Here is a 19930-nt window from a genome sequence, read left to right as displayed (position 1 = left end):
GCCAATTAAAATGGTCTTCTGCTTTGATGCCACAGTGGACCTTCAAACTACTTTGGGTTTATAAAGAACTTATAATCAACCCCTCCCCACCTTTTAATGCCACCTGTACTGCTGCAGCTTTTAAAATATTTAGGAGAGGTATTGAAGGCAGCCTTGGAAACAACAAGCATATATCCTGGGGTATAAAAGGATTCAGAGTAAGACAAAGAGAGATTGGGTGGCTGAATTCAGTGCCAAAAGATGTGTGATGTTTTTATTTTTAGATTTGTTTGGGATTCAGTAGATATAATTGTTGGGAACTTTCTACATATAAGGCTTTGATTAGTAAGTACCGAGGATACATAAATGAATGCAGTATTCCCTAACAAAGGGTCTTAAACAGTCTGGCGGGAGATAGAAGACACGTGTGGTAAATAAAGTGACAAGAGTTTTCATGAAGTGCTGTAAGATCCTAAAGGAAGAAGACTGCATCAGAGATGGCAAGTTAGAGGAGCTAATACCTATACCTGAAAGGGGGATAACGAGAGAGAAGGCTATTCCCTTCAGGAACAAAGGCATGGAGGGTTAGAGGAGTACCTGGTGCTGAAAGCACCCAACAAATAACAGATACATTTTTTAGAATTTAATGTTGGGATGTTGTAACTGATAAGACTTTCGGTCGTCTCCTTTTGGGGGAGATGGTGAGAACATTTGTAGATTTTCATGGTTAGTGACGATATGTTAGCCTGGAATATGTTTAAAAAACAACTTATATATGGGAAGAAAAAGCGTACGTAGTAGACAAGTGGAATGAATAATTGTCATTTTTTTTTTAAAGATTTGTAATTGGGGAAGGGGAACAGGACTTTTTATTGGGGAACAGTGTGTACTTCCAGGCCTTTTTTCCAAGTCAAGTTGTTGTCCTGTCAATGTTAGTTGTGGAGGGTGCCGTTCAGCTTCAAGTTGTTGTCCTTTCAGTCTTAGATGTGGAGGGCGCAGCTCAGCTTCAGGTCCAGTTGCCGTTGCTAGTTGCGGGGGGCGCTGCCCACCATCCCTTGAGGGAGTCGAGGAATTGAACTGGCAACCTTGTGGTTGAGAGCCCACTGGCCCATGTGGGAATCGAACCTGTAGCCTTCGGAGTTAGGAGCATGGAGCTCCAACCGCCTGAGCCACCGGGCCGGCCCAATTGTCATTTGTGTTTACTGCACAGCGTGAGTGACCTAGGCTTCATCACCATCGTGTGCTCACACCACACTTGGATTTAGGACTCAGTGATGTGAGAGAGAAAGTAATGGGGAGCTAGCAGTAGCAATACGTGCAAGGTTGAGTTCTGGCGCTGATGTGGTCTTGGTCCTGGTAGCGGCTGTTGCACTAAGGATGAATTCCTGGCCCCCAAGTGGCAGTGCTGCCCGGTCTAGCATCTAACGATGGGACGTCATTGCACTGGTTTCCTCATTGGACTGTTTCGTCAGTGTGGCTTTGTGTTTTGTTCTGGAAGTTTAGCCTTAAATCTGGCCATCAATTGTTTTTGTACATAAAGTTTTATTGGAATACAACCATACTTATTAATTAATATATAGTCTATGGCTACTTTTGTGCTCCACAGGCAGAGTTAGTTGAGACAGCAGTGATATGGTCTGCAGAGTCTAAAATATTTATTACATTCTTTTGCAGAAAAAAGTTTTCCAACCTCTGTTTTGACTGATAATAGTTTTCTCTGAACAAAATTAAGTAAAATACTTTTTCCATCAATGAAAGTTGGTTAGTTTGAGTTTCACTCCTTTCCTTTTGATTTTGGTTTGGCTTCCAGCTGCTCAGAGCAAAATTTGGTTATAAATTGCAATAGCTACCTCTAGCATGGGTTTTTGGTACAGGCATACCTTGTTTTATTGCATTTCATTTTATTGTGCTTCACAGATACTGCGTTTTTTACAAATTGAAGGCAAGGCCCTCCACGAGCAAAAGGTTACGGTAACTATATTGTGATACTCGTGTTATTGGAGATCTGGAACCTGCAGTCTCTCCAAGGTGTGCCTGTACTTGCTGTAATTTTCTTCTACTTTATGACCTGTATCCCATTGATAAGAACCATTGTCCTAAGACACAAACACACACTCACACACACGCATGCACACACACACCTTTATATGTGTAAACAACCTGAAAGCCTTTTTTTGAAGTAGACAGGGTTATGTTGTTATTCTGTTTAAAAATAAGGACTTTTAGGGAGAGTGGTTGCCAGATTTCTTGTTCTTTCATATCTACTCTGTATTGTCTTACTTTCCTAGACCTTCTTTCAATCTCATGCTAATAAGAGGAATTCATTTATGGTTAGGGACAAGTAGCGGATAAGGAATACATGTTGCAGACTAATAAAAATCTTCTTCCTTTTGATCCTGTAAGGTGCTTCTTGTTTGTATCCGTTAGGAATGCCTTTAGCTGTAGTGTAGAAAACCTAGCAATGACTTAAAATATAGGGATTAATATTCTTCATTTAGCAAAGTCTGAAGGGAGGCGGTCGGTTGCTAGGATGGATTCAGTTACTCACGATACCATTTGGAATCCAGGCTCTTTCTGTTTTTCCACTCTACAGCCTGAGAGTGTTTGCTTTCAACCTTTGTGCTGATGACCTAATGGTTACAAGATGGCTACTACAGCCCCAGAAAGAATGTTTGGAGAAGAAGGGGGAAAGACAGACCAGCACTCTTCTGTGTCTTATTTCATAATTAAAGGACCCATTGCCCCAGAATTCCTAGAAGCTTCTTGTATGACTTACTGGCTGTAACTGTGTCACATGGACACACCAGACGTGAAGGAAGGCTGGGAAAATGAATAGCTGTCACATTGCCTTCCTGGACAAAATTAGGGTTTACAGAGCAAGGATGAGGGAAGAATAGATACTGGTTAGGAATTTGAAAACCTTTTGACTTGAATGACTTTTTAATATGGTTTTTAAACATGTGTTTGCACTCTGTATTATTCCATAAAAATATGTAGTAGTGCCTGCATTTTTTTAAAGTTGCCTATTCTGAGCTAGAGATATGGTAATAAGTGAGGAGATATAGTAGCTTTTTAGTCTAGAAGTGAAAAGATACTATATTTTAGTCTGCTTGGTCCACCATAACAAAATACCATAGATTGGGTGGATTAAACAATAGAAATTTATTTCTTCACAGTTTTAATGGCTGAGAAGTTCAACCTCAAGGTTTTAGCAGGATTTGGTTTCTGATGAGAGCTATGAGGTGTGATCAAAGAATACGATGAATGTTTAGATAAAAAAATTCATTACAGGAGAAGACACATTGCCATTAATCCCCCTCAAAATGTTCCCCCTCGCTTTGAACATGCTCATCCCATCATTCTTGCCACTTTCTGAAGCAGTTCTGGAAGTCCTCTTTTGTGAGTGTCTTTAGTTGCACTGTCATGGCTGCTTCGATGTCCTGAATCAATTGGAAGCATTTACCTTTCATGGCCATTTTGACTTTGGGGAAGAGCCAGAAGTTACACAGTGCCAGATTCCATGAATAAGGTGGATGAGAACACATTGTAATGTTTTTATTTGTCAGAAATTGCCGTATACCAGAAGGAATGTGTGACAAGGAGCCTTTTTTCTCATTGTGATCACAAGATATGGAATGCTGTTGTTGAGTGCTATCCAACGGAAAGGCAGAGATCTTCAATATGGGAAGTGGCATGTCAGACCTTAGCAACAGTGTGTGACAAGTGTCACCTTGTTTGGTGCAGTCAGTCGGGTGTGAGCTATGGTTGAGAGAAGGTGTGTTTTAAAGTGTGCCGTAAATCATAGATCACAAACAATGCGTTAACATGAAATGAGCAAGTGGTTTCATCCTCCATCAGGACAACATTCCGTGTCACATGTCGCTTCTGGTGTATTACAATTTCTGTCAATGGAATTATAATAGATATATATGATGCCAGCGGGGCAATAGGTTGGGGGAGGACGGTTATCACTTGGTGAGGGGTGAAATGTCTAACTGTTACATTGTTTTCTACACCTGAAACTAATGATAATAATAATGAAAACAAAACCAACAAACACATTACGGTGTGTTCTCATCCACCTTATTCACCAGATCTGGCACCATGTGACTTTTGGCTCTTCCCCAAAGTCAAAATGATTCAAGACATTGTGTTTTTCATTTTTTGTGGAACCTCCATACTGTTTTCCATAGTGGCTGCACCAATTTACATTCCCACCAGCAGTGCACTAGGGTTCCTTTTCCTCCACAGTCTCTCCAACGCTTGTTATTATTTGTCTTGTTGATGACAGCCATTCTAACAGGTGTGAAGTGATACCTCACTGGGGTTTTTATTTGCATTCCCTAATAGCAAATAGGGCATTTCCTAATAGAGTTCTTTTTTTTCTACATCCTCTCCAATACTTGTTATTTCTTGTCTTATTGATAATAGCTTTCTAATAGGTGTGAGGTGGTATCTCATTGAGGTTTTGATTTGTATTTCCTTTATGTTGAGCATCTTTTCACATATCTGTTGGCTATCTGTATGTCTTCCTTGGAAAAGTGTCTATTCAGGTCCTTTGACCATTTTTTAAATTGGATTTGTTATTGTTGAATTGTAGTTCTTTATACATTTTAGATATTAGCCCCTTGTCGCAGGTATTGTTTACCTTCTCCCATTTGGTTGGTTGCTTTTTTTTGTTGATGGTTTCTTTTGCTGTACACAGAAGCTTTTTAGTTGGATGTAGTCCCACTCATTTATTTTTGCTTTTACTTCCCTTGTCTGTGGGGTCAAGTTCACAAAAACCCCTCTGAGACCAAAGTCTATAAGTTTAGTGCCTATGTTTTCTTCTATGTATTTTATTGTTTCAGGTCTTATATTCAAGTCTTTAATCCATTTTTGTGTTTTGTGTCAGATAGCAGTCTAGTTTCATTCTTTTGCTTATGTTTTTCCAGTTTTCCCAACACCATTTATTGAAGAAGCTTTCCTTTCTCCATTGTATGTTTTTGGCTCCTTTGTTGAAAATTGGTTGTCCATATATTTGTGGGGTTTTTTTTTGGGCTGTAGGGAGCCGTTAATAGGCATTTGGCCCTGTCTAGTTATAAGAAAGAATGGTATGTTAAATGACTGTTTTCTAACCAGAATCATCATTGTTCACTGACTTTTACATTTAAGTGTAAAATTTAAGAAAATTGTAATTCTCAATCAGTGAACAAATTGTTCTTAAAATTATTTGTGGTTACAAAGGATCAAATAAAAACAATCATTTTTCACAGTCTTATAGGCAGTATAATTACGGTAATAATTAGTTAAATACATAACCCATTAGGCTGAAAGCTGTAGTGTCCAAACAAAATTTGCTAATTATGACTGATCATTAGACTTTATATGGTGTTACCAGGTGTTGCAGACTCATATGCCTCAGAAGCCAGGCAAATGACCTGAAAGGGCCTGGTCAGGCTTAAGATGACTACACAGATAAAATATAGGGGATCAAGGTCCATGGAAGAATAACTTGTAAATTATTTACTTTGTAAAGGCTACATAAATGCAAGGAGTTATTGAATTTAAGACAAGTTAACTGCTAACTTGTGCAAACTTGGGCAAGTCATTTGAGATCTACCTCTAGGATTTAATTTCTTTGAAAGTACAATTTCATCTGTGAAGTCCCCTCTACCTCATTTGATTGTTTTTCATTTCTTTAGCTGATAGTGTCTTCCTTGGTTATTAGCTATTAGCTCTCAGTAATAAATTAAACTACTGGCTTCTTAATAATGTGCTTCCATTTCCTGAGTCTTGGGTTCTCTCTCAGAGGGAGCCAAGGTTAGCCAAGCTTCCTAGAGCAGAGTCAGTGGGAAGAGTCAGTGTATGAGCCAGCTAGTCAGCCTTCTGTGACCCAAACCAGCATCCGGTTTGGAGAACTGAGACCTAAAATAGAAGATGGCTGATTTTGCTCTTTCCTGCTGAAGACCTTAGTGGTCCTGCCTTGTACTCTATGATACATGTTTCTTTGTTTCTTCTACCGTATCCGATTTATTTTGTTTATTCAGTTTTCTAGTGCAGCACTCTTTTATAGTTTATATATGTCAGCCTTCCTTATTAGCGCTGATTCCTGAAGACGTGGGGCATTTCTAGGTCATCTTCAGTTCCTGAAACCTAGTGTAGGCAAGGGCACATACCTGATAGATATTTGCTAAGTGTTTGAAGAGATAGCATACTTGTTAGATTTGCCGGTGACAAAGACTGGAAGGGAAAACTACCGTGCTAGATGGGGGCGGAAGGGAGAGCGAGCGAGCGCGTGCGCGCTTGAAAAGATGGGTTGAAGCCAACAAGATGAAATTTCCGGATGACAATGAAGTTCTCATTTTAAGTCTCAAAGAAGTGGCAGTACATCGGCAGCCTGGAGGAGCTCTAGCAGGATGTTATTCTGATGAAAATGGTGGTTTTGGCTGCCTAAGCTAAATGTCAGTCAAAGGCATTGCAGTGGCTGAAAAGCTAATGCAGCTTCAGACTGAATTATTGGAAGCACTAAGTACAGTTAAGTAGGTGATAGTCCAACTATGTTCTATAGGGGACACATTGCACTTAGAGTATCATATCCCCCTTTAGGATACCAGGCAGTAAGAGGGTCATTGCAAACAGAACTATGTTTAGTGGAAGTTGTCCTATATCACCACTACTCGAAGTAGAATCTGAACTGTTCCCAGTCCGCATAGAAATTGAGTGTTTAGAAACTTTTAAAGCAATTTGACAGAGTAATCTTCTATCTAATGAATCTAATAAACAAGAAAATGAGCTTTATCTTGTATGTCCTTTTTTTTGCCTGATACTTTAAACATTTTTAAATTTCATTTTAATAGATTGTATTTTTAGAGCAATTTCAGACTTACAGAAGAATTGACCGGAAAGTGCGAAGAGCCTGCGTATACTCCTTCTCCACCCCCATCCCCTGCATTTTCTCTATTAGCAACAGTTTACATTAGTGTGGTACAATTGATGAATGAATATTGATACATTATTATTAACTAAATTCCATAGTTTTATATTCCAGTTCACTCTTTGTGTTTTATAGTTCTGTGGATTTTGACAATGCATACTGTCTCATATCCAACATTAAAGTATCATACAGAATAGTTTCACTGCCTTAAAAATGCCCTATTCATCTCTACCCCCAATTTCCTTTTGAACCCCTGGCAACCACTAATCTTTTTGCTCTTTCTATAGTTTTGCTTTTTCCAGAATATTGTATAGTTGGAATCAGCCTTTTCAGACTAGCTTTTTTTCACTTAGTATACATTTAGGGTTTTTCCATGGCTTTTTATGGCTTGATAGTTCATTTCTTTTTATTGCTGTTTTAATATGCCATTTTGTGGATGTTTGTTTATCCATTCATCTATTAAAATCCTTCAGTAGATTGAAATCTTGGTTGCTTTTGAATTTTGGCTGTTGTGAATAATGATGCAATAAATATTTGTAGACAGGTTTTTGTGTGGACATAAATTTTCAACTCATGTGGGTAAATACTTAGGAGTATAATTGCTGGATTGTAGGTAAGCCTATAGTTAGCTTTGTAAGAAACTGCCAGGCTGTCTCCCAAAGTGGCTGTAAGATTTGCATTCCCATCAGCAGTGAATGAGAGTTCTAGTTGCTCCACATCCTTGCCTGCATTTGGTGTTATCAGCTTTTTTGATTTTAGCCCTTCTAATAGGTATGTAGTGGTATCTGATTGCTGTTTTAATTTGCAGTCCCTAATGACATCTGATGTTGATTAATTTTTCATGTTTCTTTGCCATCTCTATCTTCTGTGGGGAGGTGTCTATTCAGATCTTTTGTTCAATTTTCAATTGAGTTCTTTTATTTTTGTTGAGTTTTAAGCGTTGTTTGTATATTTCGGATACATCTCAGATATGTGTTTTGCCAATATTTTCTCGTCTGTGACCTGTCTTTTCATTCTTTAACAGTGTCTTTTGCAGAACAGAAGTTTTACATTTTAATTAACTCCAACTTATCAGCTTTTCCTTTTATGGATTGTGATTTTGGTGTTGTATGTAAAAAGTGGTCGCCAAATCTAAGGTCATCTCAATTTTTTCCCTGTGTTATCTTCTAAACATTTTATAGTTTTGGATTTTACATTTAAGTGTATGATACATTTTGAGTTAATTTTTGTGACGGGGTAAAGTCTGTGTCTAGATTAATTTTTTTTGCACATGGAGGTCTGTTTCTAGCACCATTTATTGACTATTCTTTCTGTGTTGAATTTCCTTTGCTCCTTTGTCAAAGATCAGTTGACAGTATTTGTGTAGGTCTATTTTGGGCTCTCTATTCTGTCTCATTGATCTATTTGTCTATCCTTTCACCAGTACCACACAATCTTGATCACTGTAGCTTTATAGAAGTCTTGAGGTTGAGTAGTATTAGTCCTCTGATACATATCTATGTAGCTATAGTTATATATACATAAAGATATACTCGTCTACGAGGTCACATCCCAGACCAATTGAGTCCGAATTTCCTGTAGGACTTCAGTATATATTTTTAAACCCTCCCAGGTAATTGTGATGCACAGGGAGAGTTGAAAACCACCCTAACAAGACCATAAACTTGAAGGAGTGACTTGTACATGATGCTAGTTGTTGAATGAACGAATGATTAAAAGAACCGAGGGTATTTATCCTGGAGAAGTGAAAAAGTACAGGAGCTTTATAGACCACCACACACACATCTGTGAAAGTCTTTAATACGGCCTGCCCTGAAGGGTGTTTTTTGAGGTGTCCCAGGAGGCAGAATTGGAAGTTTACAGAGGCACCTGGCTGAACCCCGGGAAGCACGGTCTCATAGTGCTAACTGTAAGTGAGCTCTCTGTTCCCGAATATGTTCCAGCAGGGCCTGGAAAGCCATCTATAAGAGGACGCTGCATGGGGTGGGAGGCTGGGTAAGATTAGATGCTATGATTACTGATCATTAGTTTGAAAAACGATGTCCAAGGCGGGGGACTGTTTCTGGCTCTCATTCACCCTGTATAAGTTGAGATGAAGGACAAAGGTGTGGGGTCAAAAAAACATTCTGAAACTACTTTGAAGCTGAGTTCTCATAGTGTAGCAGACCCCCCCTCTCCCCCCAGTCTGTATTATTGACCAGTTTTGTCTGTCATGTGGGTGTCTTCAGGACATTCTGTGTCTTCTTCACCCAATTTGGGACTTCTGGTAGTTGGACTAGCACAAGTACTCAATGGTCTGGGAAAGGAAAAAGATACTTAACAGAAGAGCTTTTTCTGTCCTCATGCAGTTCCGCCCCTATACCTTTCTGCAGTTAGATTAATTTGGGCACATTGAATGGAGGTGTAGACGTGTGTCAGGGAAAATGGATAAATAACATAAAATTTCCTCTAGCACACTTAAATCATTGATCAGGCATCATGCTGGTTACCTGCTCGTTGCCAGGCAGTAGGGAAAGAAATATGGCAGTAGATATAGAGTTGAGTAACACAGCAGAGAAATAAAGCACAGGCTTAGGAGTCAGACCTGAGTTGGGACAACTTGGCCACTTACCAGCTGTGTGGTCTTGGGCATGTCAGTGCCGGATACCCCCCTTTATGTCCTGCCATTTCAGCAAATTCTGCTGCTTCTTTCAAGCTGTCTCTAGAATATGCTTGTTTCTTTTCATCTCATCTTCCAATATATTAGTCTAAGTCATTACCATCTTCCCTTGCCTGGAGTTCTGAAAGAATCTACTCATTTTTTCTTGTTTCCATCGTTTTCCCCCCTATCCTCCATTCAGTATTCAGTGATCTTGTAACAATGTAAATTCGATCTTGTCATTCTGCTTAAAACCTTCCAGCGCCTTACCATTGCTAAAGTTTAGAACAAAATTCAAACTCCTAATTAGGATCTGGGAGAGACCCTGCACAATCTGACCATTGCTGGTATCTCTCAAGAGCAGGACCCAGAGGGCGAGTCGGTGAGGTAATATTACCTCCTAGGGAGCATTTGGAAATGTGTCAATGTGTTTTTTAATTGTTTTCGTTCTAGGGGGCACTATGGGCCTTTAGGGGTCTGGACCAGGGTGGGTAAATATTCTGTAATGTGTTGTTTAGCTCGGACACATGACAATGCCTGACTTACATTAATAGGTGTTTAAGAAGTACTAATTGTATGAAACCACATTCTCCGGGACCTCAGTTTTCACATATGGGTATGTGGCACTGTCTACTTCCTAAGGCTGAGGTGGGATAGACATAACTTAAGGCCAACAGCACGGCAATGGGAGCTGCTGCAGAGCTGTCTTTGCTTAATACAGGTGTTAAGTCCTCACCCATCTTTCCCCCCAGGGCGTTGGAATTAGAACAGGACACATTTCTGGGGAGGGGGTGCGTCTCTTTTTCCGAAGCCTAATCTGATAGATCGGAGGTTTGACCTTAGTTGTCCTGTGCAGACTCAGACGCAGAACCGAAGGCACAGAAGAACTCGGGTTCTCCTCCTTGACTCTGCGGCTCACCAGGCCTTGTCACAGGCCTTGGAAAGCCTGGTCCCTGTGAGAAATTACCTCCGGCTGGAGACGAGGTTGGAGAGAATAGCCGAGAAGGTGGGAAGGTAGAAGTCTCCCCGCCCTCAGTTCTTCTCGGAAAGGAGAAGCGCCGCTTCCTCCCGCCTCCTTCCCTCCCTTCCTCCTCCGCCCCTTCTGCTTCGCCAACCCCGAAGCAGCGCCTCCACTGCGCCCTGCGAGGGCGGGAGCGCGCTGCACCGGGAGCCGGGCTGCTGAGCTGCTTGCGGGGCGCGCTGCTCCAGCCGAGTGAAGAGGCGCGGGGGGAGCCAGGGCTTTGCGTGGTCAGGCGAGGCGGGAGACGTGCGGCTCTGCGACAGAAACAGTGGCCAGAGATGCTGGGGCCAGCTCTCCCCACCAGGTATTCCGGCCCCGCTTGGGTGGGTGCGCCCAGCTGGGCGGTGCTAGGGAGGGGGTGGTCTCCGCCGGCTTCCGGGCAGCGGTGACGCAGGGTCCGGTAGATTTAGGGTCTCTTCCTTTAACAGACCCCAAATGAGAGAAGGGCTGAGGGTCACCCCTCTGATGAGCCCACCCAGGGCTAGGCCAGCACTGGAAGAAGAGCTCAGGCTAGGACAGGGTGTGAAGGGGAAGCTGGTTTTGGGGGAACTGCTCCGCTTCAGAAGCCGTGGTCCTTTGCAATCACCTTTCTGCTTGGTGGCTAGGGTGATGCTTTTCTCTCGCTTGGCTTAGGTGCTGGCCTGCTGGAAGCACGGGGGCTTTTCTCTTGGGGGCTGGGGAGGGGCGGTGTGTTCTAAATGACCTGTTGAGAGGTGCAGTACACTGGGAGAGAGGAGGCTTGGGGGCTGGTCCTGCTCAGGCAGACTTGCTGGCCTCAGTTTCCTGATCTGGGCTTGACATTCTGTTTGTAACTCTGGCCTCCCCAGGCAGTCAGACTGCCTTTTGGAAAGGTGAGCCGGCTGGAAGCTCTTTGAATGGGCTGCGGAGATGTCTCCCTCCACACTGTGGGAGGCCGGTGGGCTGAGGAAGCAGACCGAGGTACCTGTCTTTCCGCCAGCCTTTAGGATGGCATCTTGCTGGTCTGCCCAGGACCCAGGGACTTCATGGGCAAGGCAGAGATGGAGAGTTCTATTATTCTCGTGTTGAGTGTAGGTTTGTTAGGTGGAGGGAGGTGGGATTGGGAAGAAGCAGATCAAGGTATGTTTTTCTCCGAACTGGCCGATGTTTTGAGACTTGAGTACGAAGCTGCTTGAACCTCGGTTGTCTTCTCTGGAGCCCCCTCCGTACTCTGCCAAGTTAATGACAGACCTCGGGATTGTGTAGTATCTTAATCACATAATCTTTCCTTCTTGATGATCTGGGACCAAGAAATACATGTCAGGCTTGATCCTAACCTACCTTGATTATTTTGGACCTCCTTCCTACCCCCAGTATTTTTATGACTCCATCTCCTCATCTTCCTTGCTTCACTTTTCTTTCTGTTTCCTACTCCTGATTATTTTTCCTGTCCTGCCCGCTACCCACCTTTTCTCCCACCCCCACTTTCTCCCTTGTTCCTCCTAATCTCATGCTTCCTCTTTCTTATCCCTCCCCGTAGCTGGTTTTTCCTTCCCTCTCATGTGTCCTTCTCTTGGTGAGGCTTTCTTCTCTTCCTCTTAGAAATTTGGGTTAAGCTTCCTCACTATGAGTGGATTATCGGTTTGTAGGGCCTTTGCTCTGGTATTTGGGAGGCCCATACATGCTGTTTCCTACCTAATTTACCTGCTTTCAGCTTTCACCTACGAATCCTATCTTCCCAAAGTGCCAGTCTCTCTCCTTACTGCCTCCGTCCTAACTTGGGGCCTACCAATAAGCAATCTTTCTCTCCGGGTTTGCTCCCTACCCTGAGGGGAGTGGGCAGCAGCAGGCAGTAGGGGGTCAGCAAGATGGGAAGTGGGGAGCTTGAAGACTAGAGTGGGGGGACAGCGAGTGTCTACTCGGGCTGGGCAGAAGCTCTCATTCTCGTGAGATGAGTGACTGGAAATGAACAAGGCTCTGGCAGCTCTGAGACGTTGCTGACCTGCAGGAAAAGAGGCAGACCTGTGAGCCTAGGGAAGGAAGAAGAGGGATAGTAGGGGTGAGGTGGAGGGAGAGGAGGAGGGAGAAGAGGGAAGCCTGGACAGGATAGGGCTTATCTGGGGATAGAGGTGGGTGTGGTGGGAAAGAGGATCAGGTAGGTTCATTCTCTTCCCTCGGAAGCCTGGCTTTTTGGACTGGTTTGTTTCCACTCAGCAAACTTTTCTTGAGCAATGTCCTCCAAATAGGAGATGGACAGGGGAAGCAGAGATAAGAAGCAGGGTTGCTGTTTTCCTGGCACTCACTGTCTAGACTAGAATGTGCAATGTGTATATATACAAAAAGCTTTGAATATGGGCTCCATCAATCATCAAACGTTCTCTGAACCGTCTATTCTAATGTTAGTTATGGTGCCAGGTGCTAGCTAGGGATACAAAAGTGGAAATTGGACTCAGGTGCTGTCTTCCAATACAAGTCCAGGAATATAGGTATCTGTAAGCTCATGTGGTAAGTAGATGTGGTAAGAGAAGTACAGGGGCTGGGATAACAGAGGGAACTTTTTTTTTTTAATTAATTTTATTGGGGTGACAATTGTTAGTAAATTTACATAGATTTCAGGTGTACAATTCTGTATTACATCGTCTATAAATCCCATTGTGTGTTCACCACCCAGAGTCAGTTCTCCTTCCATCACCATATATTTGATCCCCTTTACCCTCATCACCCACCCCCCACCCCCTTACCCTCTGGTAACCACTAAATTATTGTAACAGAGGGAACTTTTGATTCATCAAGACAGTGGCAGAGCTGGGTCCTAAACTCAAGTCTTCTTTAAAGGTGACACCTGTTCTCTTACACCATGTTATCTTCTGGCCTATGTGTACATGTAGTGTACAAAGAGCTTTCTTATATTCTCTTTTTTGCCTACCTGTGGTGTTAGACTCTAGGTATTGCTGCGAATAAAAAAGAACTCTTCTGTATGGTAGGTCAGGTCACCGTGCCTTGGCCAAACAAACACTCATTACCTTGGAAGGGAAACAGACTCGGTCCCTGTTAACTTCTCCTGGCTCCAGGCCACTTGGGTGACTCGGTGCTGAGCTCTCTCTATGAGTCATTTGCTCTCTAACTCTCCTTCTGCCGTCCCCTCTCCCCCCATTTTTTTTTTAATTCAATTTCTGGTGGGTGGTAGAGTCCAGAGACCAGATGGAGCTAGGCGAGGCATTTTATTTCCATTGGCCTCTGTAAAATAGGGACTTAACAGTTCATAGGGTTGGTGAAGATCAAATGGAATAATGAATCTTTGAAACTGCTTTGTATACTGTAAAGTGCTGTACAGATGTTACTGTAGTTATTTCTGAATGCATTTTCAGCCATGAAAAACGCTCAGATGCTGCAGCCTGAAAGACATACCCAGGGCTGCTCACTGACTAGTTTAAAACTGAGCTTCAGTCCTTAATAATAAAGGGAAAGGAGGGGGCTAGAAAGAATGATTTAGAGACTTGTAATTGAGTCCCATGCTGAAAACAGCTTCAGAGGTATAGTGATTTGTTTAGGGTCAAACAAATAGTAGGTGGCAAGTATAAAAGGTATTGCTTTTAGTGATGCCTTGTGACACACACACACAAGGTGTGATCACAACATACGGCGAATATTTAAATAAAAAGATTTATTACCATAAAAATACACATCGCCATTGATCCCCCTCAAAATACTCCCCCTCACTTCAAACACACTTACTGGATCGTTCTTACCACTTTCTGAAGCAGTTCTGGAAGTCCTCTTTCATGAGTGTCTTTAGTTGAGCTGTTGTGGCTGCCTTGACGTCCTGAATCAATTCAAAATATTTACCTTTCATGGTCATTTTGACTTTGGGGAAGAGCCAGAAGTCGCACGGTGCCAGATCTGGTGAATAAGGTGGATGAGGACACACCGTAATGTTTTTATTTGACAGAAACTGCTGTATACCAGAAGCAACGTGTGACATGGCACGTTGTCATGATGGTGGATGATTTACAGCACACTGTAAAACACACTTTTTCTCAACCGTTGCTCACACCCGACTGACTGCACCAAACAAACGGAAACTTGTCACACAGTTTCAAGTGCTGTTTCCCCGTATTGAAGATCCCTGCCTTTCCATTGGATGGCACTGGGCAGCAGCATTCACTGTATTTTTTTATCACACCTCGTGTGTGTGTGTGTGTGTGTGTGTGTGTGTGTGTGGTGTAAAGAAGGGGAAGAATTTAAAAGCAGACTGAACTCAATTCAAATTCTGGTTCCACCACTTACTAGCTACCTGGTTTTTAATCTTTCTAAGCTTCATGTATAAAACGGAAGATATTTATACCTGCCTTGAAGTGTTTACTATAAAACTTAAAAATAATTCTATAATAAAGAAAAAATACGTAGTAAGCATTTAATAGCTATACTTATTCTTATCTTGCAAAAATAAATTCTAAGTCACCTTCTTAAGAACGTCTTCCCTGACTCCTAGGCTATTAAGGGCCCGTCTTTTGGATCCATACAGCGCTCATGTGCTTCCTGTCACCGCTTATTGTGGCACTTATCACATTGTACCATCAGCGTGCTTTACGCAGGTGCCTCTGCCATTAATATGTGAATATTTTGAGAGCAGGCACAGGGTCTAGTAAATTCTGGTGTCTACTCTTGTAAGCCCTATTTAGTTGCTAGGTGTACCTTAGAAACACAACAGACTTAGTTGCTCCTTTGTGAAGCTTACTGTTTATTGAGGGTGATATATAATAAGTAAGCGAATACAATTAAAATTCATGACAGATGCTATGAAAAGCAAGAGTTCCATTTGTTCAGGTTAGGTTTTAGTTATGAGAAATGCAGGTGGAGTTGTCTAACAGATGGTTATTAGTCTGAAAGAGAGCTTTTGAGGTAAAGATACAGACTTGGGCATCATCAATGTATAGATGATATGTAAAGCCATGGGGATGGATGAGATCATTTGGGGGAGTGTGTAGTGTCTGAGGAATGGAGCTTCTTAGCCTTGGACATATGGAGACTATCTAGTGAAAGAAGAGTCTGCAAAGGAAATAGGAGTAGACAGAAAGATAGAAGGAGAGCCAGGTGAATGTGCTTCCCCAGAAGCCAAGAATGTAAAGCATTTGAAAGAAAAGGGATATCAATTATGTTGGATGCTGCTGAGAGATTGAATAAGGAGTGGACAGAATAGTGACCGTTTGATTTGGCAACATGGAGATGACTGGCAATCTTGACAAGACTACTTTTGGTGAAATACAGGGTGACAGGGTGTTAGTTGGCAAAGAGAAGGGGAGGAAGTAGAGATAGTATAAGTAGACAGTAGCTTTGCTATAAAGGGGAACAAAGAAATAAATGGTGTTTGGAGGAGGCTATGGGTGTGAAGGGAGGGGTGTGTGTGTGTGTGTGTGTGTGTGTGTGTGTGTGTGTGTGTGTGTCTTTGAATAGGAGACACTGCAGCATGTTTATTTTCATCCAGTGTTCTCACATCAGGCTAAAAATTTAGAGATAAGCTTGATTTTTTTCTTTTTTCTCACATTGTACATTCAATTTCTAAATAAGCCATTTGGTTTCAAAATATATCTACCTTTGCAATACTGATTTCTACCTGTTGCTATCCATTCAAGCCACCGTCCGTTCTCACTTGGATTATTGTAATAACTTCTCGATGGTCGCACCACTTTTCCTTGCTCCCCTGAGAGTTGGTCATCCACTGCCCTTAGTGAATTAACATCTTCAGTCTCAGTTCACTGGCTGGTGCCCCGGCATTGACAGGTTCCTACTGTCACGTGGCTGATACCACTGTGCACTTCTGGCACATGGTAGTTGACTGATTATATAGTAATTTCTAATTCCCCTTTCTTTTTTAGCCTTTTCTTTTTTTGTAGTAAAATATACATAACATAAAATTTATCATCTTAAGCATTTTTAAGTATACAGTTCATGTATAAATACATGCTCATTGTTTTGCAACTATCACCCCCATCCATCTCCATAACTCTTCATCTTGTGAAACTGGACCTCTATAGCTATTAAACAGTAACGCCCCATTCTCCCCTCCCCCAGCCCTGTCAATCACCTTTATATTTTCTGTCTGTGTGATTTTGACAACTCTGGGTAGTAGAGTAGGTAGTAGATTCCTCATGTAAGTGGAATCATACAGTAGTTGTCTTTTTTGTGATTGGCTTCTTGCACTTAGCATAATGTCCTCAAGGTTTATCCATGTCGTAGCATATTGCGGATTTTCCTTTCTGTTCTGAATACTCTTCCATTGTATGTATATACCATATTTGCTTATTCATTCATTGGTCGATGGACACTTGAGTGGCTTCCATGTTTTAGCTGTTGTGAATAATGATGCGCTGGACATGGGTGTACAAACATCCCTGCAAGACCTTGCTTTCATCTTTTGGGTATATACCCAGAAGTGGAATTGCTGGATCGCATGGTAATACTATTTTTAATTTTTTGAGAAACTGCTATACTGCTCTCCACAGTGGCTGTATCATTTTACATTCCCACTAGCAGTGCACAAGGCTTCAGTTTCTCCATATCCTCACCAACACTTGTTTTTTCTGGGTTTTTTTTTTTTTTTTTTGATAGTAGCCCTCCTAATGGTACCTCATTGTAGTTTTGACTTGCGTTTCCCTATTGATTAATCATGTTGAGCATCTTTTCATTTGCTTATTGGCTGTTCATGTCTCTTCCTTGGAGAAATGCCTATTCAAGTCCTTTGCCATTTTTAAAAGCAGATTGTTTTTGTTTTTTGTTGAGTTTTAGAGGGTTGATGTTTTTTGATGTTTGAGTGATTTTGATGGACGTGGTTAGGAAAAAAGAGAAGTGAAGGCAGGGGTGACTAATGGATAGTGGACTGGAGCTCAAAATGAAATTTAGGAATTATAGTGGAAGTTCCTGAGCAAATGAACTGCATGGATAGGAGGTTGTGTTTGGAGTACATGTGCTTCATTCCAGGTATTGGAGTCAATGCACATCTTGATGATAAGGTGCCGGGTATGATCGTGCGAGTATGGGCGAACTTGGACTGGAGGTCAGCCAGTTGGAGTGGCAAGAGCTGGGAGGTCATCGGTATGGCTGTTGGAGTCACCTAGAATGACATCTGGTGGGGTACAGAAGAAGACTGATCTAGGTTCTAGAGCCTTTGAGTGGGGAGACCAGGAAGTGGGTATTAGGCAGCAAGGAAGTGTGATAGCAGCCAGTCGAGGCCACACAAAGGAATGGAAGTTATACAAGAGGAAGAGAAAGAAATGTTTTGTTTTTGTTTTGTTTTTTTGAAATGGCACTGAAAATTAAAGAGAACACTGATAGGTAGGGTGTGAGAGAGAACAGCCTCCAGGTGAGAGGACTGCTAGAGAGGTCTGTTCTTCAGGCGACAGCTGGGTTTCTTTAAAGGAGAGAAGGCAAGGGGAGTAAGCCCACGACCAATGGGAAGTTCCAGAGGAAATAATGAAAGGGCTCCAGAGTCGGAAAGGAGTGAGGAATTTGATCAGATTACTGGGCATACAGAAAAGGTTGGGGACGAAAGTTTGGGTGATCAAAGATGATGGAAGTAAAGGGATACTAGAAGCTTGATTGGCTTAGTCCGGATTATCTTTTAGAGGCAAGAGGACAGAACATTTTCATGCTGCGGTTTTTATACTTCCAAAAGAAACGTTCCTTTGAGGCAGCATGTGGCAGTGCGGGAAACCACAGGATGTGTTCAGGTAGAGATTGCCTAGAAGGTCATCCATTTAGGAGACAGCAGAATAAATCGCAGTGTTTCTTGGGAACACTCGCCATCCATTGGGAAGGCTAGAGATTTGAAGTTGACTGATTTGAAGGGAATAGCTCAACTGGGGCTACAGTTGAGGAATTTCCCAAGTTAGTAGGGAGAGGATTGTAAGACCTGTGGTACTGGTTTCTGCAAGTTACTCTAGTGCCTGTTTGTTAGGAGTGAGGAAGTTGTGTAGGTGTGATTAGTGAGGGAAGGGGAGGGTGAAAGTAGAGGGCCAGCTTAAGTGAATTTAAGTCTCTGACTCCAAATCTCTGCCTTTTCCATTTCACTTTGCTGACTCTCATTCCTCTGCAATTGCAGGAAGCCTCCCAGGTACAGCCCTTTGTTCATTCTGTCTCAAATTATAATTAGTGTAGAAAGAATGTTTCTAAGAGAATCGGAATAATCAGAGGCCAGTCATGTCCTTTTCATTATTTCGTTGAATGATCTTGGATAAATTGCATATCCCTATGGGTTCAGATTCCCAGCTATAAAATAAGGCTTTGGAACTGACTGATTTTTTCAAGATCCTTCCAGCTCCTGTGTTTTGTTGTTTTTTTCCCCTCTAAAACAGGTTGCCTCAGTCAGTAAACTTTTAGTAATTACCAGGTCTGTGCTGGGTGGGACAAAGGATAATTAGACACAGTTTTGTCACTGAAGTTGTTCATGGTCCCTTGCATTGTTGATATGAAATATGGAATTTGCTGCATAGAAGAATGTATAAAATGCTATTAAAATGGGGGGATTAAAAGTAAGGGGGCTTCTGTGAACGTTTCATAGAAGAAGTGAGTCAAGCTGGGTCTTGAAGAATGAGTAGGACTTTGCTTGGCAGATAAGTTGGGACATTTTCGACAGAGAGAACAGCGTGGGCAAAGGCAGGGGCATGGAAGCATATTTAGCTGGAACGACAAGTTTAGGGAATAGTAGAGATGAAACTGGAAAGATGAGTGGGGGAGGGAAACAGATATTTATTGGACCTTTATTTATTCTCTGCCAGGCAGCATGGTAGATGCTTTTCTGTATGCTTTTTAATTATATAACTATAAAGTATTAATAGATAGTCTTATTTGTATTTACATAAGAGAAGACTGAGGGTTAGAAATGAAAGTTGCTCTCCTACCCGGCTAGAAACAGCCTCCAGTTTTCCTCCCCACTACCTCAGCACTTGCTTTCTTGTTGCTACCCCAGAGCAAGTGGCTGGAGGCCGCATAGCAGGAATGTCTTTGACATGTCAGAAGGACATCCCTCAGCAAATTCAAGACTGCAGCTTTCTAGGCGTCTGCCAAAGAAAACCTCCTGGCACAATTTAATTAAAGATCAGATTCTCATAACTAGGTGTCAAGGGCATGCAGTACTCCCCGATCCTGGGTGGCGTATAGGTCATGCCTGGCTCAGCTGCTCTGAGTTGTCGGAACGGAGAAATGTGATTTGTATATGGAGTAGGTTTTCTTCCTTCGTTTTCCTTTCCCTCCTTCATGCTAACTAATGGTCTGAGGAGTTATTAGAGGTTGTCAGGTCCATTCCTTTGCCTCTAGAGTGAACAGTGAGGTGTGGTGTCGGGGAAAGAGAGAAGGTCTTACAGCCTTCATTTCAGGTCCCTGCCTCTGCTGCTCACTGGTTCTGTGACCCGGACTGGCTAAT

The 19930-nt window shown here is 42.2% G+C and overlaps 1 protein-coding gene across 6 annotated transcripts in view; it reads left to right on the top strand.

Moving 5' to 3' along the window:
* The window catches only part of PAK1 (p21 (RAC1) activated kinase 1), a 191304-nt gene that overhangs the window by 106829 nt on the left and 64545 nt on the right, over nucleotides 1–19930 (top strand). Inside the window, exon 1 of one of the 6 annotated variants that reach the window (XM_081063765.1) lies at nucleotides 10667–10858. The exons of 4 other annotated variants lie outside the window; for them this stretch is intronic. The gene's annotated coding sequence lies outside the window, so the exon portion shown is untranslated. Of the gene's footprint in view, nucleotides 1–10666; nucleotides 10859–19930 lie in introns of those variants that run through there. One more of the 6 variants, XM_081063761.1, reaches the window with a different exon arrangement.

This window comes from Rhinolophus hipposideros, assembly GCF_964194185.1.
Source record: "Rhinolophus hipposideros genome assembly, chromosome: 10".
NCBI classification, from domain to species: Eukaryota; Metazoa; Chordata; class Mammalia; order Chiroptera; family Rhinolophidae; genus Rhinolophus; species Rhinolophus hipposideros.
Note: the sequence above shows the minus strand (reverse complement) of the source record. Positions and strands in the feature narration are given on the sequence as shown.